Source organism: Lissotriton vulgaris, chromosome 5 (assembly GCF_964263255.1).
Source record: "Lissotriton vulgaris chromosome 5, aLisVul1.2, whole genome shotgun sequence".
In the NCBI taxonomy this organism is placed as follows: domain Eukaryota; kingdom Metazoa; phylum Chordata; class Amphibia; order Caudata; family Salamandridae; genus Lissotriton; species Lissotriton vulgaris.
In genome coordinates this window covers 102,633,099-102,659,080 of record NC_141693.1, presented here as the reverse complement: position 1 = coordinate 102,659,080, position 25,982 = coordinate 102,633,099, and the positions used below count along the sequence as shown (strand labels likewise).

At 46.1% G+C, this 25,982-nt stretch overlaps 1 protein-coding gene across 1 annotated transcript in view; it reads right to left on the bottom strand.

Annotated features, from left to right (window-relative positions):
• Window positions 1-14,565, bottom strand: part of TRAF1 (TNF receptor associated factor 1) — a 239,901-nt gene extending 225,336 nt beyond the window's left edge. Inside the window, exon 1 of the mRNA XM_086920989.1 lies at window positions 14,411-14,565. The gene's annotated coding sequence lies outside the window, so the exon portion shown is untranslated. The remainder of the gene's footprint in view (window positions 1-14,410) is intronic.
• Between the last annotated feature and the right edge of the window lie 11,417 nt (window positions 14,566-25,982).

Sequence of the window (25,982 nt, the reverse complement as noted above, 5' to 3'; positions counted from 1 at the left end):
CTGTGCACCCTCACTAAAATCTTAACTGTCATCCATCAGCAGGTGCTGCAAGCCATCCCAGACGCTTCCAGGGGCCCAGGACACGACAATCGCCCGGGGGATCACGTCTTGATCCGCAACTTCCAGCGTGCCAGAAGCTTGAAACCTCGGTGGACGGGCCCCTGGCAAGTCCTGATCACTACACGGACTGCCCTTCGAGTGGAAGGCAAGCGTCACTGGGTGCATGCGCACCATTGTAAACGCGTCCCATCAACCATGACGACGGAAGAAGACATCGCGACTCAAGAAGAGCTCCTGACAAAAGACAAACCATCGTTGAGCTGTCACACCGACACAGAAACACTCGAACTGGCAGAGTTTCCCGATCCCACTGTGCCGTCCAGAGAAGGGTACAACCTAGGGAGGAGCTTCGGCAAAGCAGACCACTGACTAGGTGAAATCTCAGAACGGTAGCCTAACACACTCAAGGTTGCCCGAAGGGAAGTCAGAGGAAGTCGGTGGTTCTGCCCGCTACCGAGCACTCTGAAGAAGATGGAAGCGCCCGATTCCCCGATGATGGAAGCAACTGGATATCCGAAGATGACCTACCGAAACCCAAAGACTGACAAGCTGCACAGCTCAAAGACTATAGCCGTTTTCATTACCCTTCTCTTTTGCCTCCTCCTCATGACAACCTTCTGGATCGTCGAAGAAAGCACACCCGCTCACAAAACGTTACTCCCCACTGAACTGCCGATAACTACCAAGGAACACTTCCTGATTGCCCTTTCACCACAGCTCCGAGAAAGGCGCAGGGAGTTCTGGAATAACTCCTTTGTGCAACTGCTGCACCAACACAACCTTGCCGCTAATGCCACTAATTGCTGGATCTGTGGGCTGCTGCCCCATGCAACCGGACACTCCATCCCATTCATTCCTTTGCCTTTTTCCATCCACGGCTCCTGTCTTGCCTGGCTGATCCTTCTGCAAGAAAGCTTTAAAGACAATGCCACTTCAGAAAGAACTGTTTCGCATTTCTACCACGGGGTATGGCTGAATAAGACTGGGCGAACCGCTACTCCTTTTTGCCCTCTGACCTCTGGTACCTCTATTCACATGGACATCCCTGCCAAAGAACGAGTGGAAATGCAGGTGTTCCATAACCCAGCCAGACCCACTTTCTCCTACCTCCGGAAACGAACAGCCGCCACTCTGACTGTGGCCCTGTCTGTCGTCAACGTCTCAGGTCTTGTGTGCATCGAAGGCCTGGGAACGCAACTGGTGGGCCACAGCGCCTGCGCCATCACCAGAACACTGGATTCATCCGACCCTCCCTCCTTTGTTACTTCTCCAAATATGTACTTTGTTTGCGGCACCAAAGCATACACCTGGCTCCCCAAAGGTTGGGGGGGCACGTGCTACATTGCCTTCATCCTTCCACCTACGTATGTGGCCCCAGCAAGCCACCACCGGCAAAAGCGTGCGAGGGACATCGACCAGGCCGACTCTACAGGAGCACAGTTCTTGGATGCCGTGAAGGGACTTGTGCCATTCTGGGGTCCGATGGCGAACAGCCGTGCCATCCAACACTTGACCCAGGCAGTTGAAACCACCATGAACATCACAGCCGGCATCTTGACCAATAACACCGCAGAGCTTCAGGCAGTCCGCCTGGTGGCTCTTCAGAACCGCCTTGTTCTAGACGTGGTTCTGGCAGACCGAGGAGGAGCATGCCGCATCATTGGGTCCAGCTGTTGCACCTACGTGCCAGACAATTCACCTTCTGTTTACAAGGCCATCGAACACCTCCATAGACTGTCCTCTGAAGTACACCAAGAACAAGACGGATGGTCGCTCGGGAGCTGGTTCTGGGACTCGCTGAAAGCCTGGGGGTGGAGGTTGTTCACATTCATTCTAATTCCGATTGTGGTGCTATGCGGGTGTTGCTTGGGTATCCAATGTTTACCTCCTCTGTGTTCATTATTTTCGAATTGCATTTGCCCAAAGACTTTGGACTTACAGACTGAACACATGAAAGCTTTGTATGATGCAGAAGTACGTGGCATTATGGGGATCGACCCGAATTAACAAGTTGGCGAGAAATGTTAAAAGGGAGGACTGTGGAAAATTAATTTGTATTGATAAACATTGTCTGCGCCATCTTGCCTTTTTCCCAATGCCACACTTTCGTCGCACATGGCAGCCAGTTTAGATGCCTTGATCAGACCCCCTCTCTGCACGCCGCCGATCCTCAGCGCGGCTCTCCACCCTCACAAACATCTCCCCCACGCACTGGTCCCCCCCCTTTCTCCCTCTCTCATGCATGGGCCATAAAACCTCCTCCATCTACACTGCTCTTCCCTGGGAATCACACCCCGTGCCTGCCCGACACCTCCCTTTCTTCCTATGCACTATCACACCCTCTGACACCCCTCTCCCTCCGTGTCCGATTGTCCAGGCCGGTCCCAGGCTATCACCTAGCCCGGCGGATGCAGTTTATGGCCCCAACTATAAAGAATCGCCCCTCTTCAAAGGAGTTACAGTAGATCAAGGCCCCCACCCCATGAGATCCGTCACACCACACGCATTCCGGGAATCGGCGGAATGCCCTGCTGTTCCTGTCGTCAGATGACAGACTTGTATTGTGATTGGGGAGGGGATTCTCACTGTAAGGGTGCGTGGGAACGGGTCTGAAGCGGAAGATTCCGGGGATGTATTTCATACTTCAAAGTACCTTTATTGTAATAAAGAATGTCTTCCTGCCATAAATGCGTGTATAAGAGGCCAGGCCTCAGAGATGCAGTTAGAGCACCTCGAGAAGATACCCTGTGGTCTGATCTGATGTGTTCTCCTCCGGAGAGAATAAACCTTTGTTTCCCGCCTTCCAGTCTCCAGCGCCTGCCTCTTCATTGAATTATACTTTGTGGGATAAGAGGCGACATCGCCGGGCAATACTTAAAGTAATTTCGGTCGTTGATTGCCTTCCTGCTTTACAATAGAACCTTTGCTTTTGATACCATTTTATTTGGATATAATATCTGATACGCTTGCTGTGTCTAAGTTTCGCCGCTAGTGCTCACATTGTGCAATGTCTTCCAATTTTAACTCCGATTTTTGCTACCACAACTGCAGAAAAATTGTAGTTCATCGAAAGCACTCTACCTTCTGGTTCCATACAATGAGTGCCATATCGACATACTAGTTTGTGTGAGACCTCAAATAACACCTGGAGCTGCAACATGAGGTGATCAGGGCAGTAATAAATAAATCACGCGCAATACGAGGGGGCAATAGAACATCTAGTTCCGCCTCTGGCTTGGTTATGTTACAGTATTGCCATATAAACATGACATCATTCTGCTATACGAATGAAAGGTAATAAAAGTTGGTCCCTTTATACTACATATCTTTCCTCCGGTTTCAATACCATTCTGCTATACATATGGAAGGAAATATGAGTTGGTCCTATTAGACTATATACCTTTCCTCCAGTCTTAGTACTATTCAAGTATTCATTTTCCCTCGGAAGTAGTGCCTTATTGAACAATCCCTTTGGGAATACATTTCCCAGACGTATGAACCTAGTCGAACACACATACGGATTGTTTCCGGTTCCGGTTTATTCGGCCCAATCATCTATTTTGGCCATTTCATAGAGGCACCTTGGGCCGCTAAGACGATTATTTACTACGCATGCCCATCTGTTTATGTCTGGCCCAGGTTCAGTCGGCAGGGGCGGCGTCAGTTTGGAAATAATCGCATTAGCAGCGGTACGCTTAACATACCGTTCAACAGTCACTTCATCTTGAGGAAGGGCTGGACCCTTTGTAAACACGATCATTATGTACTTAAACCAACATGCATCTAAAATAACACACACTTGGATTTTTTCCGGTTCCGGTCTGATGGCCCAATCATTAACCGAGGCCTTTTCCAACACACGGTTCCACTGTGGTCCGCAAAGACGGCTCTTTACCACGCATGCGCATCTACAACTGTGTTTTCTCAGGCCCTGACACGCGAATCTGAGCGCGCTGACGCGGGCGTTACTTGGGCACAGATATTGCACCAATGGAGAGACGTGTCTGCTCTTACAGCAGAACCTATTAAATGAGTCGCCTTTTTAGGCGTCTCTCATTGGAAACAACGAACGTATCATAAGCTTTTGCTTATTAAATGCAGTTTCCTTTCAGGTCCGCGTTGTAGCTTAATAAGCCCCAGCTCCACGCAGCAACACCACCTCCCCCTCGGCTCAGCTGCCAGACCGAGGTAACGACAGAGAGGTGAGTGTGTGCTGTGTGTTGCTGGTAGGTAGTTTCACGAGCTTAGTTATTTGAACTCAGACTAAACTATATCTAGCGAACTAGAGTTAGATTACCTTCTCTTATCACTTAATACCTGTTTGACTTTTACTTGTTTACAGATACCATCTCCTGTAAGCATGGAGACTTTAAAAACATTCTTTTCATGTATAAGTTAATTTGCTCATAGAAATTCTCTTCTTTTTTTCACACTTGAAGATGATATGGCTTTTGTCACTGATATAGTGGCCTTATTCGTTTAGAACCCAAAAACCCCCCTATCTGCTTTCTGTCACATAATAAGGATTTGGCATATAAGTCCAAATAACATTAGAAATAATCTTATATCATTCTGAAAATTTCAGCGCGTGGCCTCTAGTGTCCTGAGCGAGTGCCAGGTGAGGCATTTCCTCCCTACAAAATTGGGTGAGTTGGAAGGTGAAACTAAAACAGACACACAGAGTATCAATACATTTTATATGTTGGATTGTGACTAGATTTATGTATTGTGTTTCTTTTTGTGTGTCTTTCACTTTACTTTGTTCACAGGAGAAGGTTGATAAACACAGACATACAACTGTAATAGTGGATATGTCTACACTATGAAAATTATCTATCACAGCACGTGGTAAGTGTTGCAGTAGTGTACATCATAGGTCCTGACGAAAGCCCTTAAGGGCTGAAACATGTTGACCAAATATCACTCATGGTGCATAGTAATTTCTTCCAGACTATTTGCACTCTGCTTTTAATCATACCGTCTTGATGGGCGTACCTAATAAAGTTTCTTAGAGACATGAAGACAGGTATTTTTAATCACTAAGATCATTCTTTTCTTTCATTCATTTTTTCACAACTTTTGAGCACTGCAACTTGCCCTTTCAGCCCTCAAAAACTCTCATCGGTTTCAGTTGATGGTACAACCTGTGGGTCTAAGTTCAGCTAGCCTCAGGATTTCTCCTGTGGAAGAGCTAACTAGACACCAGCTGTTTAAAAAAAAACCCAGATGACGAAGTTCCACTATTGTGTGGGCTGATGGGTACACTTTTTCTTTTCTTACTACACTTGTTTCCCTTTCTTCTCTTGTGGATATCTATTAACTAACCTCTTGGTATATGTGGTTTGGGACACTAACAGGTTCCAATCGCGAACACAATTAGTAAGACCCTTGGTATCTTTCGTGTGGTTTATTGACTCAGTTGAACAGCCAGGGGTTGAGTGCTCTCCGGAATTCCAGTAGAGAAGTGGAGGTCCATAGTTGCAGAGGGAGGTTGTTCCATGTTTTCACCACGAAGTAGGAGGAGCGTCCTCCGCTGTTGCTTCAGTGGATGCAGGGGTTTGGGGCGAGTGAGAGGGAGGCGGAGCGTAGTTGTCTGGGAAGGGTGGTGATAATTCAGGCAATGGCTGATGTATGCTGGTCTTTGGTTGTGCAGGGCATTGTAGGCATGGATCATCAGCTTGAATTGGAATCTCTTCTGTAGGGGGAGCCAGTGGAGCTTTCTGAGGTGAGGGTGATGTGGGTCCACCTAGGGAGGTCGAGGATGAGTCTAGCAGCAGAGTTCTGTATAGTCTGAAGTGTTTGCTGAAGGTGTGTGGTGATCCCAGCGTAGAGTGCGTTGCCGTGGTCTAATTGGAAGGTGATTAGGGCCTGAGTGACGGTACACCTTACCTGGGAGCAATTTGAAGACTTTTCCTATCTTGCGAAATTTGTGAAAGCAGAGAGGGGTGACTGCGTTGATCTGGGAATTCAAGGTTTGTGCCCATACCCAACACGTGCCAGCTATATGAGCATAAGCTTTCCCACAATGCAACTGTCAAGATTACAGAGAGAAAAGTATAAACATGAACAAAAGCTATCACTGAGGTCAATAGACCTCAACTTTGTGAATTTCCTCCAATCTCACAAATCTGATTTTAGAAGACTGTAGTCAAATCAAATCAGGCTCCCTCTAGAGCACTGTTTCCAGCTATTCTTAAATAAGTGATGCCCATTCTCATTCCAGTCCTCACATTTCTTAGTATTCTTTCTCTTCAGAGATTCCAAAGGCCTGGAAAGCTGCTATTGTACCCCTTTGCTAAAGAAACCAAATGCGAACCCAATAGACCTAGCCAACTATAAACTTATATCGCTCCTTCCTTTCTAGCCAAAATAACTGAGAAGATCACCAACAAGTTAATCTCCAATAGTTTGGCAGAAAACAATCTACTTGATCATTTCCAATCTGGATTTCGACCTTTCTACTGCACGGTATCCACCCTACTTGCAGTTATTGATGACCTCAGGTTCTCTCTAGACCAAGGAAGCACAGCTGCATTGGTCCTATTGCACCTCTAAGCAACATTTGATGCAGTCTCATACCCTGGGCTCTGCAGGTACTGATGATGAAGATGGCAATGTATAGTGTGCAACAGCTACTCCAAGAAGTCCCGGGGCAAAGCAAAGTGAACAGAAAATGAACAGAGGCTTAGGCCTGCACAAAAGGCAAGTTTTAAGTTTTCTCTTAAACATTTCCTTTAATGAAGGAAAAGTAGCCATATGGCTCCCCCTAACCTATCGAATAGAACTCGAACTGTAGCTTTAGGGACCTTCTGTTCCACACCCTTCAATAGAAGTGTTCAGCCCCACTTTTGTCAATATATGCATGCAGCAATACTGAAATTCTTATCTTTGAAAAACTTCCTGAAATGTGGTCACCCGATTGGTTGCCTGAGGAATTAGGTCTCCCTCCAACACAAGTGAACTCCAAACAGAAATCTTGGCATATTCAATGACAGTAGTCTTCAATTTGCTTCCCAGGTCAACAAGGTGTCCACCTCTTGTTTTCTCGTCTTGCGAACTTTACGCAAAATATTTCTGCCTCGCTCCTTTTCTGCCATAAAGACCTTTGTTCAGGCACTTAAATGTCAAGAATCGGTTATGAGAATGCCTTGCTCTTACGTAGCCGTTCTGCATTGTTAACCATTTACATGACATTCAGAATGCAGCTGCACAACGTTTGTTAGTCATTCCAAAAGTGATTCTGTAAAGCCTTCTCTGCAAACTCTTCACTGGCTTCCAGTCAAGAAACTATTCTTATCAAATCTATGTGTCTTACTTACAGGGCCCTCTATGATCTTGGACCTTCTTACTCGAAAGGGAAATTTCACTGCTATGTCCCTGGTCATCTGCTTAGGACATCTTCCCATTTCTTTTTGGCCATTCCTAGGATCAAGTTGGCAAGGAATTTTCTTCCTCAGGACTTTAAATCTATTTCCAGCTAAAATATTTTTCATTAAAAGTTGAAAACTTGTTTTTTTGTCTTACTTGAATCCCAGCTGCTGTTCTTCTCAATCCAGACTTGATTCTGCCAGCGCCGAGACGCCCCTTGGCCAGCATAGCACTTTATAAATCGGATATTAATTTGTTAATTTTATTCATTTTTACAGTTGGCACAGTAATATGCAACCTTCCAAAGTCGGGGTTAACAATGATTATCAGAGGTCTTCTGCTTTCAGGGTTTAGCAGAGGTTGTAACAAACACTAAAACCGTTGCCTAATATTATGCCCCATAAAAACAGTTGAATTGGTACTAGGCTTATCGCCTAAATCCTAAAATCATTATACAGGTGAAGGTGATCCTTTTCTTGTAAGATGATTTATTCTGCACGAATGCCACAGCAAAACTCTTCATTTCTTGTTCAGCATACCATTTTTATAGAAACAGGACCAGCAAGTCAAAAAATTGTATCAAGTACACCGTCCAATGCACCCTTTCAGAATGTGCAGCAAAGGTTAAGCTTCATTTAATTTCCTGCCCTATGGCCCTCACAACTTGAAATCCATGAGTTTTTGACACATGAAAGATTTTGTTTAAAAAAACTAAAATTATCCACTGTTTTTTAAGAAGCCTAAATATTCTTGCCATAGACATCTGAAAGAAGGATGGCATTGGGGAATAACATTCCCCATCCTCCCCTCACACTGAGACCCTCATAAAACTCACTCCTTAATCAGTTTTGTTTCAGCACCTTTGCTGTGAACCCACTGCTTAATATCTTATCTCTGCACAATAAACACCGCTCCAGCTTTCACTGAGCAAATAAGGAAGTAACACCTTTCTCTTTGATAAAGAGGAAGTCCAGCCAGATGGTTGTTTAAAGTAACAAAGGCACTTTGTGAGATCCCTCGGCAATTTCTCTTTTTCAACTCTGTTCCTGGCCCTCCTTTCTCCATCAAGTAAAATGAAAGAGGAAGGGATAATCAAGGGTTACCAAATGACTCCATGTCACTGGGAACACAGTGCCACAGTACCGGGTTCTCATTGAGTAACCCAGTGCATTCTGGGCATTTTCTTTATTCACTTTCAGTGCTCCACTTTGGTTAAAATATTAAATTACAATTGTTTGCATAAGAGAAGCACAGAACTTGAAACATGATAGTCCAGTGACACGGAGCCACATGGTTAGTCTTACTTTATAGAAAAAAGTAACAGCTGCAAAACTCAGAATCAGCCTACCACACATAAAAGCAGTCATGCCATTTCCAAGCCGTGCACACTTCATGCTGGAGTTTTACACAATTAACATGGTAGACCCTGTTACCCATTTGTAGTGTTCTACAAAGTCCTATTGAAACATTTTCTTGGTTGGAAAAACATTCTGGTCTTGATCTCACTGAATCCTCTACAACGGGATCTGGCTATCATTTTGTTCACACGTCTATAAAACTGTACTCGTTTAGTACTTTGACCTTGCGAAAGTATTGGTGCCCTGGGCAAAGCAATGGAGCATTGTAACTTGGTCGATGTTTCAATGACAAATTAACTGCGTCAGTTTTGAAAAGAAAAGTACCTTGTCCCTCAAGTAAGAAAGGTGCCCTTCTATGAAGAACCTTCAGAGTCCCAAGATCTCACATGAAAAATGTTCAGGCTGACCGTAAAAACAGATGATGTTTTAACATAAATAATGTGACTTCAAGGTGTGACTTTCCATTCAACCAATCGATCAATCAATCATTTGTAAAGCGCACTAATCGCCCGTGAGGGTCTCACGGCACTGGGGAAGGAGGGGGGTTGCAGCTACTGCTAGAACAGCCAGGGCGAGGGAAGCGGAGCAAAGCTGGCGGTTCGGGGTGTAGAAGGTGAGCATTTGTTGAGGTATGCTAGTCCGGCGTTGTGGAGTGCATGTGGGCATGGTTGAGGAGCTTGAAGTCTCCATTAAAGGCAAATCAGACATTACAACTTTACAACATTACAAGGTTGACTGGATCATACCTTAGTACGGCTCCACATACCAGCCAGACCTCTAAGACCAGCATATTTCCACTGAATTCTCTGACAAAAATGAATATGGCTGAAGAATGGAGCAAAGCACTAGGTCTCTAAGACACACAAACTAGGTGCACCCTCAGCCTAACCTTGACAAAATTCCCTATCTTAGCTTCAAGAGCTGCTGAGAAGAGGGTATAACATAACAATTATCAATTTAACTTAGCCCAGACAATGTCCGGTGGTAAACGGATTAGCACATCCCACAGCAATAAAATCTTATACATCGGACACATATTTACTCCACTTCCCCCACTCATGACTACCAACCAGTCCAACCCAACAACGCTCAACAAACGTCCTTCCAGGTTAGACCCTAACACGTGGATCCATCACAAGGGTAACTCTAACAGAGTTACAGCAAATCTGAAGTTACATAAACCTTATCTTTACATTGAAGACAATGAGAAATGACACTTCAACTTAGGGCTAGAATCAAGCTATAATCAAGCTGATAGAGTTAGTTGATTTAAGACAACCCTTCCATTACTGCACCCTCTATAAACCGCTCCCAGGTCCCTGGTGGGTTTACCCTGAAATCCAACTGCATTCTTTAAATCGGCCATACAATTTACCAAAAGAAGCAGGCAGAAGAGAATATCTACGCCTACATCCTACTCACCTCCTGAAAAGATTAAATACTTAATATCTCCCACATAACATCTTCTAGACCATGGGTACTCACAAACTTTCTATCGGGGGCCAAATTTACAGTGTGGTTTGTGGCCGAGGGCTGCATTGGAGGGGGCGGGGTCAGTGGGGGGCGGGTAGAGTTTAAAAAAAACTGTGACCATGAGGTCAAACACAGGCCCCTGCAGTGGGCGCATTAGTCCACGGAGCCAACAGACCCAGCATACACACATCTATCTATCTATTTATCTATCTATCTATCTATCTATCTATCTATCTATCTCTCTATCTATCTCTCTCTATCTATCTCTATCTACTTATTTCTATAATCTCTATCTATTTACCTCTATCTCTAACTATTTATCTCTATCTATCCCTCTATCTATATTCATCTATCTATCCCTATCTATCTATCCCTATCTATCTATCTATCTATCTATCTATCTATCTATCTATCTATCTATCTATCTATCTATCTATCTATCTATCTATCTATCTATCCATCTATCTATCCATCTATCTATATATATATATATCTATCTATCTTTATGTCTATCATGTTTATCTCTATCTATCTCTATTTATCCCTATCTATTTATCTCTATCTATCACTATCTATTTATCTCTAGCTATCTATTTATGTATATCCATCTATATCTATCTCTCTATATATTTCTATCTATCTCTCTATCTATCTGTCTCTGTCTGTCTCTATCTATCTGTCTGTCTCTATCTGTCTCTATCTATCCATCCATCTGTCAATCTCGATCTATCTGTCTCTCTCTCCATCCATCTGTCATTCTCCATCCATCTGTCTGTCTCCAGCCATCTGTCAGTCTCGATCGGTCGGTCTGACTCTATCTATCTGTCTGCCCCTATGTATCTCTCTATCTATCTATCTGTCTGTCTCTATCTATCTCTCTCTATCTGTCTATCTCTATCTGTCTGTCTCCATCTATCTGTGTCTATCTGTGTCTCTGTCTATCTATCTGTCTCCATCCATCTATCTGTCTCTATATGTCTCTATCTGTGTCTCTGTCTCTCTGTGTCTCTGTCTCTCTATTTGTGTCTCTATCTCTCCAGGCGCAATTGTCCAAATTCTGAATGTGCTTACATCGGCAACAAGAAACAGGAAGCTTCCCAAAAAACCCTTTAAAAGTCAGCTTTGAAAGAGCTTACAGCTGACTTTTAAAGGGCCTTTTGGGAAGCTTACCGACAGTGTGGTGTGGGACGTCACAGAGGTGGGCAGTAAACACAAAAGATGGCCGCAGGAGCATTTAATAACTATTCACTAAGTATGCTCCTGCGCTTATCTTTTGTGTTCACTGACGGCCTCACTGGAAACCTAGAAACTGCAAGGCAAGGTCGGCTGGCCGCAAATGAAGACCTGCCGGGCCTCTAGCGGCCCACTGGCCGTACATTGAGTACCACGGTTCTAGACTCTATCCTATTCAATCCAACTACCAGACTCACATGACCACTGCTCAAATTGACATCTTATTTTTCCCTATACTAATCCACCTTTGCTTCACTTTGAGTTCCAGAGTAGCGTGCTACTGGTCAAAAAGCGATTCAAAACCTCTTCCGGGGTAGTAAGCACAACATAATTCACAATTAAAAAACAGAACTAATGAGTATGGCTGTGTTCTGAGTTTCAAGACTCACATCAAAACAGTGCAAATTGGGTCTGTATTACACGTACGGTGTATTTTCCTTGATTGCGCAAGGCACACCGTTTAACCCCTTCCACGTGGGGCTAATTCCCCTGCACTGCGGGGGAGGGGCCGCGCGCAGCGCCTCGGTGCTCGTGACGAGCCCAGCTCGTCATACTGCACGGTGGAGCTGTGCTCATGACGAGCTGGGCTCGTCACGACTCCGCCCACTCCCATAGAACGCCTGCATAGGCGGGGAATTAGTTGCCCGTGGGAGGGCCGCAGCAGTTATGACGAGCTCAGCTCGTCATGAGCACAGCTCCACTGTGCCTCATGACGAGCTGAGCTCGTCATAAGCATGCAAGGGGTTGAAATGTACAGTCAAGGAAAATGTGCCGTATTAGGGGAAATGCACTGGCCCCAGGGCAGCTGCGAACTTGTGCTGTGCCGTAAGCAGCACATTTCTGTGAAATCCGTAGCAGATGCTTTGAAGCCGCTCCATTTTTTCACAGTGCAGACAGAAACCCACCTGCACTTTTAAGGGGGATTAGAGATACCCTTGCAGTCGGGTGCAGTGAGTGACAACACCCACCTGCAAGGGGATGTTTAGGGGGTCCATGGGACTGCTTTTTTCCCCTCCAGAGGGCTGCCATCAGGGGGCCCACTGAAATGGCGCATTCTCAGTGCCACTCCTTCGAGCTTCTATGCTTCTGAACCCGTCTGTCATACAGTGCTGGGGCAGAGGCAAAGGGATTCCCTCATTTGCATGGAGCACGCCCCCATGCTAATGAGGGAATGCCCTCTGAAGATAGCGCTGGTATATTATATGAGCCAGCGCTATGGGTCTTACAAAAGGGGCTGCACAAGCGTCTGTGGCCCTTTCTGTAACACCAACGTTCCTCGGGAGCGGGCAAAGCAGGTGCAAACGCACATTGCGGCCCCAGGGGATTTGTATACTATGACCCCTGGGGCCATATTATGGATGCAGCGCATTTCCCTGGATTGCGCTGGGTGCACCTTTCAAAGGGTCTTCCCAGCGCAATCAAGGAAAAGTTGGCGCGTAATGGTGAATATGCTGCCCCCAGGGCAGCCTTGGACTTGCGCTGTCATGAGGGCAACGCATTTATGTGAAAAACGGAGCGGCTGCTTTAAAGCCACTCTGTGCAGGCGGCAACCCTCCTGCGCTTTTGAAGGGGATTAGAAATCCCACTGCAAGCAGATGCAGCCAATGACTGCACCCGCCTGCAAGGGATGTCTGGAGGCCCCATGGGATCCCCTCCCCCCCCCGCCAGAGGGCTGCAATAAGGGGGCGCTCTGACACCTAAAAAAGTGTGCCTCTTGAGAGCTTCTTTGCCTTTGTACCCACATCTGTAATTCGGTGCGGGCACGGGGGCAAAGGGATTTCCTCATTTGCCTGCGGTCATGCCTCCATGCAAATGATGGAACGGCCTCTTATTGGAAGTGCTGTATATGTGCCAGCGCGTTCAGTATTACAGAAGGGGACGCACAAGCTTCTGCGGCCACTTCTGTAATAAAAAAGTGCCCCCGGGCACGCAAAGCGTGCGCAAATGCCTGTTGCGCCCGCGGGGCACTTTAATAATACAGCCCCTGGTGCGTTCTAACTGGTTTATCCCACATGTACATTAGGGCATGTGGGACACAAGAGATAATGCGTGGGGTTGCTATAAAGTAATAAGCTATTTTAGAAGACAGGGGGCAAATCTTTGTTGCGTTGGGCAATTTTCAATAATTTGAACATATAACAAGTGCAGAGGAAAAAATAAGCACATAACCTACATTGATGTAAAGTGAAAATACTCGAAAATAAAGAACAAGGTGAGTGTAGAAATTACGAGGTAATATAAAATATACACTTTAGAAATATAATTTAAAATATAAATATAAAATGTAGAGGACAATTGCAAATTGTTTAATGTACTGCAAATATTCATAAAATAAATAAATACGAGCATGTCCCTTTAAGTGGCCCTTTGTCAAATTACTGCATTTGATAAAACGAAATATTTTGGGTCGGTTTGCGTAGGCGTGTTCAGGGACGCCCCTCCATCCTCAGCATCCCGGCTGCCCTGCTCTCTCTCACTCAGCAAATCATGGCGGGCTTTCTCACCCATTAGCAGCCTGCGTTCGCAGCAGAAACCGAGCCTCTGCAGCGACCATGTTCTTACCTCCGAGTAATTCTCCTGTCACAATCGAGAAAATTGCTCCTCGCGGCCGTGATCTCATTTCAACCTCTGATACTGGTAAACATGCAATACGCGATGCACGGAATTTCTGCAGTGACAATAGATGGCACATAATTGGTGTGTACGTTCTATGGTGGTGGGAGAGGGGGTGCGATCAGCAAACACGTCATTGCAATTTGCACTCTTTTTTATGGTTCATTTTCTAAACATCAGCCTGCTGCCTGCCCTAAAAACGCGTCCTTTCACATTTGCACCTGCCGCAGCGTCCATTTTCCACATATATCTGCGTTCTAGCCGCACGCAACTGAATAAGCTAAACGGCGTTTGCTGGAACTTACCAAGATGCTGACGATGACGTCACTCTTTCCCTCCGGCAGGACGCAATCGTTTACTTTTCCCACCGTTGTGAATTTGCCGCCTTTCCTCCAGTCAGGCACTTGCCCTTGAAACGGCTACAAGACAGCCTCTGTGCTTTGTTGTTGTGCTCACATTCACTTTCGTTTTCTTCTTCCCTTGAGGGCGACAGCTTATTTGACTTCAAGCCAGCCAGCTAACCAGACAGGGTTTCCCTTTCTCTCTCTCTCTCTCTTTTACGTACACACACCCCATACCGTTTCAAGGCCGCTGCAGAAGCTGCTCGCTTCAGTCACTGAACGTCTCTTATATCTATAAGGTGAGCACAGAGAGAATTATAGCTCTGGTCAGAGTCAGCACCTGCATCAGTTTATTAGGAACAGTCAAGGTGTTTAGCATGCGTGTTTGTTCCACATTTCCAGTGGCAAGAAGCTTAGACGTTTTCACTGACCTGATGTTGACTGAAACAGCAGGAGCCCTGTTAACCCCTTCCCTGCGGGGGTTTTTCGCCTCCTGTGCGGGGGGGAGGAAGTCGCGTGCGGTGCCGCCATGCTGTGACGAGCTCAGCTCGTCATGAGGCACAGCGGAGCTGCACTCATGATGAGCTGAGCTCGTCACGGCCACACCCGTTTTTCGAACGTTCAGCACAGCGGGGAAATTATTCCCGCGTGCAAACGTTCCATCGGCCGTGACGAGCTTAGCTCGTCAGGAGTGCAGCTCAACCGTGCCTCATGACGAGCTGAGCTCGTCATTAGCACGCAACGGGTTAAAACAGATCATTTAGTAGTGTTGCATGGGCAGCACTTGCTATTGTTGTACAACATCTGGCAGACAGGGTGAGGAAACTCATCTCTATTTATATAACATAGGCACCAGTATGAAAGAAGAAACTGAGTGCCATCAGAACATCACTCAACAAGTCAACACCACTGCAACTTCTTCAAAAAGGCAACACTCTGTTTTTCTGCCTTATCAAAAAGGGGGCTGGTTCCAGAGTGCGGGACCCAACACTAAGAACCCATTATTACCACTAGATTTACATTTTGCCTAGGTTCCAATACTAGGGTTCTAAAGAAAGAATTGGTTAGAGGTACCGAGGGCCCTGTCATTGCGATACCTGCTGAATTTTTTAGATAGGACCTATATCTCTCTCAGTAAGTCCCTGCGTTACCAAGAGCTTGGTTCTTCCTGGGTCTGCTGGCCTGCTAAATTGATTGTTTACTTCACTATGCTCATTTTCATTTTTTGGCCAAATTATTTTACTTGCTCTCAATTTTTAGGCTCACTCGCTATGCTCATAATTTTGCGACCCACCTGCTGCAATTGCAATAAATAGATTCTCCCTCATGCTACACTTGTTTGTACATTTTAAGCTTCTTTTCATAGCTTGACTGGCTCTAAACCCTAAACCCTCTAACATTAAAACGAAGAACTGGAAGGATGAGAGGGAGGAAGAGTAGACACAAATCTGTCCTAATGCCAACAACATATTACCTGCCAGCCGCACAACATTTCCTGATGCCACCCATCTGATGAGAATGCCCCCCACCCTCAATAAAGTAGTGAGCATTTTTCCCATCTAGACTTTGCCAGATCTGATAATCTTGTGTGTCAATACATGATAGAAGAGGCACATGTACTCATCCTTCTATAAAGTAAACACATTGTCTCCAGGAGCAAATTCAAGCTCAGACCATCAACAATTACAACATGATTAAGTCATTTGCTTCCTAAGATTGAGCACATCGCTTCCCTTGAATTGGGTGAGTGACTGACAGTTCAGATCAGTATGGACAATAAATCCTTAAGTCATACTCAGCAGTACTCAACTGATACATACAGCAATATCCCTTCATGTCATCATCATTTATAGGGGAGAGAGTAAAACCTCTTGACACCTAAGACTTGATGTCTGACTCTGGGAGTGCTAGTCGGGATGTCATTGTGGAAAAGGAGCCCAGATTACTACCGATGCCCAGGCCGCTGGCGCAAACCGCCTCTTAGTTCCCATGTTGAATAGTTACCAAATAAAGAGACGGGCGCTGGAAGCAGGAATCAAGAACAGAGTTTAATTCTCATGAGGAGAGCCAGTCATTTCGGACACGAAACACGGTGTCTTTCAGGAGGTGCTCTAACAAGTGAGCTGAGACTCCTTCTTTTATACCTTACAAAACATTTGATAGTACAATCAGGACAGTGTGACGCAAAGGAAAAGACATCCCTATAATCCTCGTGTCAATCCTACCCCACATGTGTTCACAATAGGGACCCTTGACCTGCTGATAAGAGGGGAGGGCAATCACGCAGCTGAGTGTTCCGTCAACTGTTTAGGATGTGTGCGCCTGATCATAGCCCAGGGGGTGGGGTGGCTAGGATCAATAGTGGGTCCTTTGAAGAGGAGTGACTTCATACAATAAGGGCAGTAAATGGTATCTCCTGGCTTAGGCAATGGCCTCGGACATGTGTGGTCAGCCGGACTCGGGGGAAGGGGTCATCAAAGGAGTGGTATTCATGCTGCGTGGGCAATCGAGCGCGGAGGGAAGGCTTGTCAACAGAGGGGCATTCATGGAAGGAAAGGAGGTGTTGGTCAGGCGCGGCCGTGGCTCTCAAGGACAGGGTCTTGCAGAAGGAGAAGGTTCACGGCTTGCCCATGTGAGGAGAAGGGAGGGGGGGGGGCCAGGGTGGACACGGGGACAGAGTCACATAGAGAGAGAGAGATCTTATGACCCGTACAAGAGAGAGCGGGGGCAGTTAGGTGCAGCTGGGGAGGGCTATGTCAGCTAAGGCGAAGGATGTCTCTTCAAGAGGGAATGGGGGGTTTTGTGCGGGTCAAGCAGGAGAGTTGCCTTTCGCAGCAGGGTCGCGCAGAGGGAGAGGGTTTCATGGTCTATGCATGAGAGAGGGGGTGTAAGATACGCGCAGGAGGGAAGCCGGGGGTTCCAATGGGTAAAAGGCCATGGTGCCTAGAATGGCTGTGCATATGCATAGGGGTATGGGCTCTTACTGGCAGAGTGATACGGTGAATAATTTACGGTATTCATGGTGCTCACAGGGAGAGGAGCGGGAGAATAAGGGAAATGAATGCTGTTCATGTACATCAATTTCTTCAATTTCTGCAGTCGCCCCTTTTTACATTACAGCAGTCATTTTTGTAATTGATGGGGTTACAGGCAGACAAGCATCGTTGATGAATTAGCATTTTGTCGATACTAACATTTGGCGTACAATCATAGACAGTTGAGGTGATGGGCAGAATGCAGCACATAGGAAATTGCATTTCGTTGTGTTCCTGACAATTAAACGCACTACATAGCATAGATCTTTCTAACTTAAAAAATGTGACCAATGAACAGTTTTGATCAGGTAGTTGAGAGCGGAATTCAGTTCAATACACGATATTTCTTCGTCACAGTGTCTTTTTATCATTGAGCCATCACTGGTAGGCTCTAGTCCGTGTACTTTCGTTGGCGCTGTTGAGCACCGGCGGTGGAGCTATAGGTCCAGCTCGGTTCTATCCTTACGCGTTGCAGGGTGCGGTCAGTCCTCTGCTGTTAGACCACAGTCCTGTTCCCTAAACAATCCGTTTGGCGGCGCCTTATGCTCGGCACCTATATTTCCGTGGCAACACCCTTTTCCCATACGAATGCAGTTCTTCCTTTTGGCAAAAAGTCATGTGGAAAAGAGGGTGAGTGTGGTTCAAATAGTCGATAGGAGAGAGGGCGGAGTTGGGGCAGAGTTCCTGGGACACACAAAAGGGACCAAGGGAGCAAAGGATAACAAGCAGGCAGGCCCATCAATCGGGCCCAAAGAAGGGGGACGGAGACTCCAGGCACACGTGGTTTAGCAGACGGAGGGCTTCAAGGCAGCCCGTCATTTTTCATTTTCCACGTTGAAATTGCGGTCTCGTCCCGTATCTCGTTGCTCTGCAGCTCCACCTTTGGTCGAGGTCACACATGTCCCAAGATCTGCAGTCAGGCTGTACGTCACATCTGACCCATCTCCTTCGGTGATCGTGAATCTTTGAATAGGTACAAGACAATGTTTTAGAGAAATGGCAGAAGAAGATATCTACGCATGTGAATTCCTCCCTCAATTCTACGCATTTGGGAGATACGCTCACTGGTCACAGTCAGAGGTCCATTACCAAGCAGTGCATGTGTCAGCATTCATACTGAGTTTATGGCGGGTTTATCCATCGTCCTATTTATAACTCAAGTGAGGATAAATGAGATTCCCACCAACTGTGCATTACATCATATTCAACATTACGGAGCATTTCCCTTCAGGACTGGCTAGTCTTTTCAGACAGGGCGGGGGTGCCATCATCGAGAGTCAGGCAAAACAAGGTTTTCTTGAGGGTCAACAGTTACTCATGGTCATCATGTCTATATCCGGGACAGCAACTGGGGTCTATCAAAATGGGGCGGGGATGCTTCGGGCGCTCGCGCTTGGGTGCAAAAGGGGGTGGGGCAATCTGGGCATTGGGGGTCAATCTAGACGTTGGCGTTCGTCTCTGAAGAACAGACATAAGGTGCCATTGACATACAGTTCCCCTATAAACGGCCAGATTTGGGGGACTTTAGTCGTCTTACCTGTCCTTTCCCTTTCAGCCAATTCAAGTTCATTCATTTTGCAGAAAGGAGAGGCAGTAATATGGCGAGATACAATCATTTTAGTTTCGGTCAATTTCGCTGAACACCTTCGCGTTCAATATGTATCAAATCAGACTGGTGCCGGTGGGGCACAATTTTACCAAAAAGAGGGAGAGAAAATAGGGAGACTCTCATGGAGAGTGAGAGTCGTCCGCAATCTAAACGAGCCATCCGGTACACGTATGACATGTAGAGAGAGGGAGAGAGAGAGAGAGAGAGAGAAGGGGGTGGTGAGAGAGAGAGAGAGAGAGAGAGAGAGAGAGAGAGACGTGTACGAAAATAGGTCATTTAGTGCGCTCATAACACAGAACAGCAAAGGTCAGGTAACACGCAAATACAGACAGAGGGAAGACATAAATCCGTACATTACATACACACACACTCAGACAGGGAAGACAGCACATGTACTACACATATATAAGACATTCACAACAAAACAGAAAACAACAGGTGGCCAACTAAATCCATATTATATCCTACGTATCTTTACTATCCTATTTATTTATGTGCTTAGCTCTTTCTACCCTTCCCTCCTTTTCTTTCTCGCCCATTATCTCTGTGAGTGTTCTCAATTGCCAATACTTACACCTCGGTTGGTCGGTCAGAAATTAACCTGGTCGCGCTATTTACCCATGGTTGGATCTTAAACCATTTTTCAGTTCCTTCCTTTGGTGGGAAGTTCTCCAGGCTGAGGCAACGGCAAGTATTGATCGGGGGAACAGTCGGACAGCTTGGCTATATCTATAAGAGTGTGAGAAAGGGGGCAGTGCATTTTGAACATCAGCAACATTTCTAACTTCCCAGACGGGTGGTGCCGTGGTAACCCTTACCCGTATATTTTTCTTTGTACTTTCCCTACCTAGTCAAACATCCAGTTACATTATTTAACGCGTCATTTCTAGTCAACTTTTCGTCATTCAGTACCTGTCCAGTTTTTATGTCAGTCCATCCTCCCCAGTTGCTATGTTCTAAGGAGGAACAGTCATGTTTAAGTCTACGTCTTTTTAAAAACTTATCGTTATGAGGCCTATGCACATATTCCCTCCTTCCCTTTTCGTCGGTGGTTCGACCATCGCTCTCCCATATTTCAGCCGACGTTCTGACGTGACCTGCAGAAGGGAGGAAAAAGAAGGGGTGGGGGGCAGCATTCAAAGTACATCAGCATGCAGTAGTCCGAAAATGTTTTTACCTACCACATACTCGACCTATCTCCACGTACTGCATTTCTTTACCATCTCGGCGTTTAAGCCCAGAGGGACCAGAAATGTCAGATAGATAATCATTGACGATCTGCGTATCTACATGAGTTACTTGGTCGTAACCCTCTTTGTCGGGTGCAAGGGTGACGGTCAGGTGGCATTTCTGTGGTGTCGTTTTAAGGGTGTCTAAAACACTTCTCTGGCTGCCTGTGACACATAATGTAGCTGCTAAATATCTGATCCCTTTTGATCTACATCTTTCATCATACTTATTCTTCGCTCACAGTAGTAAGACATCCAAAACTCATTAATGCAACTGCTACAACCATGCTTTCTTTTTCAAAATACTTTTAATAAAAAGTGTTGAGGTACAAACACAGGCCTACAACTCAGTGGGCCGGCTACGAAGCAGATTGAAACTGTACATAAGAAGAGCGAAGTTGGTGGCAGTTCATTGCATAAAGTGCAGCAGTGCAATAAAATCGTATTAAACTTCCCTACAGAGCAAGCATGATGCATGTCAGTAATTCATCTTTAATAAATTCATAAATTCATTATCCAATGTTCATTCATTACCTAAATTATACCAATTCATTTTCCAAATCATAATCAGTACCCACCCTAAGTCAGTTCATTGTCCAAGCATGTACTCAATATCCTTCGTATCTACTTTCATTATCCAAGAAAACTACATACATATCTCGGGGCAAAAAGCTGCGTGGTCAGGGTGCAACAAAGTTTATTCAAAAAAAAGGTCTCATTTTGTGTCGGCGCCATTTTGGGTGGGGTCAGGCGAGTTCCAGCACAGTCAGAATATCTCCAATGACTCGTGGTTGGACCAGAACCTTCCGTTGGAAGTTCAAAAAGTTTTGAATCATGTGGTTAACAGTTCTAACAATATGGACCATTAGTCAAAGAGTGGGGAGGGCGGCAACAATTTTCCTACCGGGTCATTCTGGTGTTCCTCCGGAACTGAACAAGTCTGTGCCGTGGCTGCATTTTAGCCATTTCCCATCCGAGGCTGGCGCCGGCAGGAGCTGCACCGAAGTCGTGGTTCCCAGTGAGGGGGGCGGGGGCGCCCATGCGGAGGGATCGGGGTGCCCCCCGGCTCTCATAGAATCTTCAAGGTTGAGGAGAGATGGCATGGGGTGCGTGCCCGTCCTGGGCAAAAGACCGCTTTTTGATGTTGACCCTCTTTAAGTAAGAGCATTGGGGTGTCGCTGGAAGCCTCAACCTGGAGGGAGGTGGGGGAGGCTCGTTCGCGTCACCTCCCCCTTCCAGCGACCCCGCGCCGTTCCTCGGCTCCGTCGCTTCGATGTTGGCCGTGCTGGCTATTGAAGATGGGGGGGGGTGGTCGGTGGCTGAGGCAAGACAGCCCCCCCCCTTCCTTTTCGACAGGTGGCGGGACTACCTCCAACTCTCCAGGGGTGGACATGTGGCGGGACTACCTGTAACTATGCAGGCGATGGCATGTGGCGGGACTACTTGCAACTGTCAGGCGTTGGGTGTAGTTGCCGCCAATATAGCACAAAGAAATGCCGCCATCCTCGCTTTGGCTTTGGCCTTCGATGAAAGCCGGATCGGGTGAGAGAGAGGGGTGGTCGGTGGCCGAGGCAAGACAGCCCCCTCTCTCCCCGCGGCCTGCAGGGCGGCAGAAGAGAAGAGATGGAGAGGTCCTTGTCATTCTTTGGACCGCCTGCCCAACATCATCTCCTACTGACCGCGGCCAGGCGAGCCCCTCGTGCCTCGAGGCCTCGCCTTCCGGATGGGCGTAACCGCGGACCTGTTGCATTTCGGGAGCTTCCGGAATGGGGGTAGGTACCTATTGAATTGTTTCTATTTCATGTGACCGTTATTTGGGCGTGGCGGGCAATGAGGCAGACATGTTGGGAGCAGGAATAGGCAGTAGAGCCTAGCTACCTCGTGGCTATTTTATGCTGTCAAACTTTTTCGCCATTTTAAATTTCTCATTACGAACTATTTCTAATGCTTCTTATTTTTAGTGAAGTCAAAAGCTCATCAGGGGGTTACTGACTTAGCCTGATTTCTTTTTATTTTTCTTTCTCTTCCTTAGCGTGTTTCGAGCTAAAGTTTTCTGTTAGTAGGGAACGGTGATCACTCCATATTTTTATGTGTCCTTTTCATTAGGGGTACTTCTGGACGGACCAGACGAGTTCCCTCCAATAAATGGTCCGGGGTGGAACTAGATTATCGATCAAAAGGGGAACATATATTCCTTCATTAGGGTATCATCCTGGACAGACCGAGCGATGTACTTCCACTTACTAGGGTAGCCTCCTGGACGGACCAGATGGTCTACTTCCACTAAATGGCCCATGAGCGGGGAGCATATGTCCTCCATAAGGGTAGTCTCCTGGGCGGACCATGCGAGCTACCCTCCAAATAACCAAACAGTGGGGAGTGGGTAGGACTGACGAATTCACAAAGGGGCATAACCTACCCTTTACTACTTGCAAAGACTAGACAGAATATTTCTATTCCACGTTGTTTGCAAGTAGAAAATACCTCAAACGAAACAATTCCTGGAACAACAATGTCCAGGCAACCAACCAATCAGTGGGGAGAAAAACAGGCATGACGGATTACAACGGGGACAAACGTCTGCATTACCTGTCCTTCGCTATCCAGAAAGGAAGACAGAATATTTCTACTCGTCTCAGTTTGTAGACAGGGAAGATCTCAAAGAGCAACAATCGATTATTAATCGATTTCAAACAATCAGTGGGGAGAAAGGTAGGCATGACGGATTACAACGGGGACAAAAGTCTGCATTACCTACCCTTCTCGATCTGCAAAGAGGGACGATGTTCCTATTCGCCGCTGTTTGCAAACAGAGAATGTCTCGTTCTCCAGAAGAGAACCAATATGTCAAGTAGCCTTCAAAGCTAAATGAACCAATACCAACAATATCAGTATACAAATACCGATTCCAATACAATCAATCAATCAATCAGGTGGATAGAACCACCCTACCAATCAGGCGTAAAAACACCCTACTTAATCTTACCCGGACCGGACCATACGGACAGTTCTTCGACTTCCTCCTCCAGCGCCCGATCGTTCTCTTACTCCATGTAGCATTCCTGTGGGATTCCAGTCAGGACAATAGGTCACTCAAGAGAGGTCCGTTCAGAATTGGCGAAGTTCTTTTGATCGGCAGCCGGGCTAGGGCCCTCTCAAGGCAGGTATACTCCGATCATTTTAGATGTTCGCTTCTTCGTCTGGATCTCTCTTACTGAACCTTATGTCACTGATGGGCCCCGCGTTGGGACGCCAATTGTGGAAAAGGAGCCCAGATTACTACCGATGCCCAGGCCGCTGGCGCAAACCGCCTCTTAGTTCCCATGTTGAATAGTTACCAAATAAAGAGACGGGCGCTGGAAGCAGGAATCAAGAACAGAGTTTAATTCTCATGAGGAGAGCCAGTCATTTCGGACACGAAACACGGTGTCTTTCAGGAGGTGCTCTAACAAGTGAGCTGAGACTCCTTCTTTTATACCTTACAAAACATTTGATAGTACAATCAGGACAGTGTGACGCAAAGGAAAAGACATCCCTATAATCCTCGTGTCAATCCTACCCCACATGTGTTCACAATAGGGACCCTTGACCTGCTGATAAGAGGGGAGGGCAATCACGCAGCTGAGTGTTCCGTCAACTGTTTAGGATGTGTGCGCCTGATCATAGCCCAGGGGGTGGGGTGGCTAGGATCAATAGTGGGTCCTTTGAAGAGGAGTGACTTCATACAATAAGGGCAGTAAATGGTATCTCCTGGCTTAGGCAATGGCCTCGGACATGTGTGGTCAGCCGGACTCGGGGGAAGGGGTCATCAAAGGAGTGGTATTCATGCTGCGTGGGCAATCGAGCGCGGAGGGAAGGCTTGTCAACAGAGGGGCATTCATGGAAGGAAAGGAGGTGTTGGTCAGGCGCGGCCGTGGCTCTCAAGGACAGGGTCTTGCAGAAGGAGAAGGTTCACGGCTTGCCCATGTGAGGAGAAGGGAGGGGGGGGCCAGGGTGGACACGGGGACAGAGTCACATAGAGAGAGAGAGATCTTATGACCCGTACAAGAGAGAGCGGGGGCAGTTAGGTGCAGCTGGGGAGGGCTATGTCAGCTAAGGCGAAGGATGTCTCTTCAAGAGGGAATGGGGGGTTTTGTGCGGGTCAAGCAGGAGAGTTGCCTTTCGCAGCAGGGTCGCGCAGAGGGAGAGAGTTTCATGGTCTATGCATGAGAGAGGGGGTGTAAGATACGCGCAGGAGGGAAGCCGGGGGTTCCAATGGATAAAAGGCCATGGTGCCTAGAATGGCTGTACATATGCATAGGGGTATGGGCTCTTACTGGCAGAGTGATACGGTCAATAATTTATGGTATTCATGGTGCTCACAGGGAGAGGAGCGGGAGAATAAGGGAAATGAATGCTGTTCATGTACATCAATTTCTTCAATTTCTACAGTGTCTCCGAACCATGAAACCATTTTCCTAAATTGACCATTGACATTCAGCGTGAGTGAATCGTTGAACATTGGGCTACTGTCGCTGAAGTTAATAAATATTTACCTGATTTGTGAGGATGACTTATATTAGAGAATTTCGAACATACGTTCTCATACACAATGGATGTCTATCAAATGATTGACCTATATGCTAATTAATTGTAGTTTTATGGAATTACCTTACCAATCAATTCAGTTCTAGGTAATTATCTCTCTTTACCAACCAAAGTTCTGATTAATTAGTTTAGAAAGATTTGCTAGTTTTAAATAGCTACTTCAAATGCTTACAAAAATGCATAAACTTATTATAATATTTGGTCAATACCATATTAAAGACAATATGGCCAATATGGCCACAGTATCTCTACACTGCATAGACGTTATACAGTGATTCACAGCCATTGCTACATCCAATCTGCATTAGGTTAAGCCTCTAGAACAAAATATAACAATTACTGCTCACAACAACCTCCTTTTTCATCAGACATACAGTTGTTTGTCAATCTTGATATTTTTCACATCCATCAATGTAATACTGTTGGCTTCACATTTGATGTTTTCGGCTTCATCCATCAATCTTAGTAGCCTAGGACGAAAACATTCAGGACAACAACTCTTTCAGATGCTGGTTAGTTTGGCAAATGTTAATGAGTACATCCACATTCATCTGGAGTCTTTGTCAGTCGAAAAAGGTCTATACCACAATATCATGTATGCTGCCCATTACCAGCAACTAGCCGTTCTGAAATGAGTGTAACACATTTATAGCCTACTTATATTCATCTGTCCAAAATGATCCTCCCATGGGTCCCGTATTTTACAGTGTTTAAGTGGGCAACTGTGTGTCACCTGTATGGTTTCTTTTATGGTTCTACTCTTATTCATTCGCCAAATCCAAATGGATAAAGTTTTGACCTTGCATGTTTGACATTACCAATATCTAAGATAACAGAATCACAGCCATGAAACATCTTCCTACAATTCACACAGTTTTTGTACTAATTTCCCTACATGTAATCCAGTGTATTACTTAACAATTCTAGTGAGTCTAATAACAGACTCATAAGGATTGTTAATTTCTCTTTAGGTCCTGTAACACTATTGATGGATTTTGTCAAAGAATAAGCTATCCGTTAGTTGACAAATAGGGCCTTAGATATTCTACACTGGAGTTGGAATCAAAATCATCAAA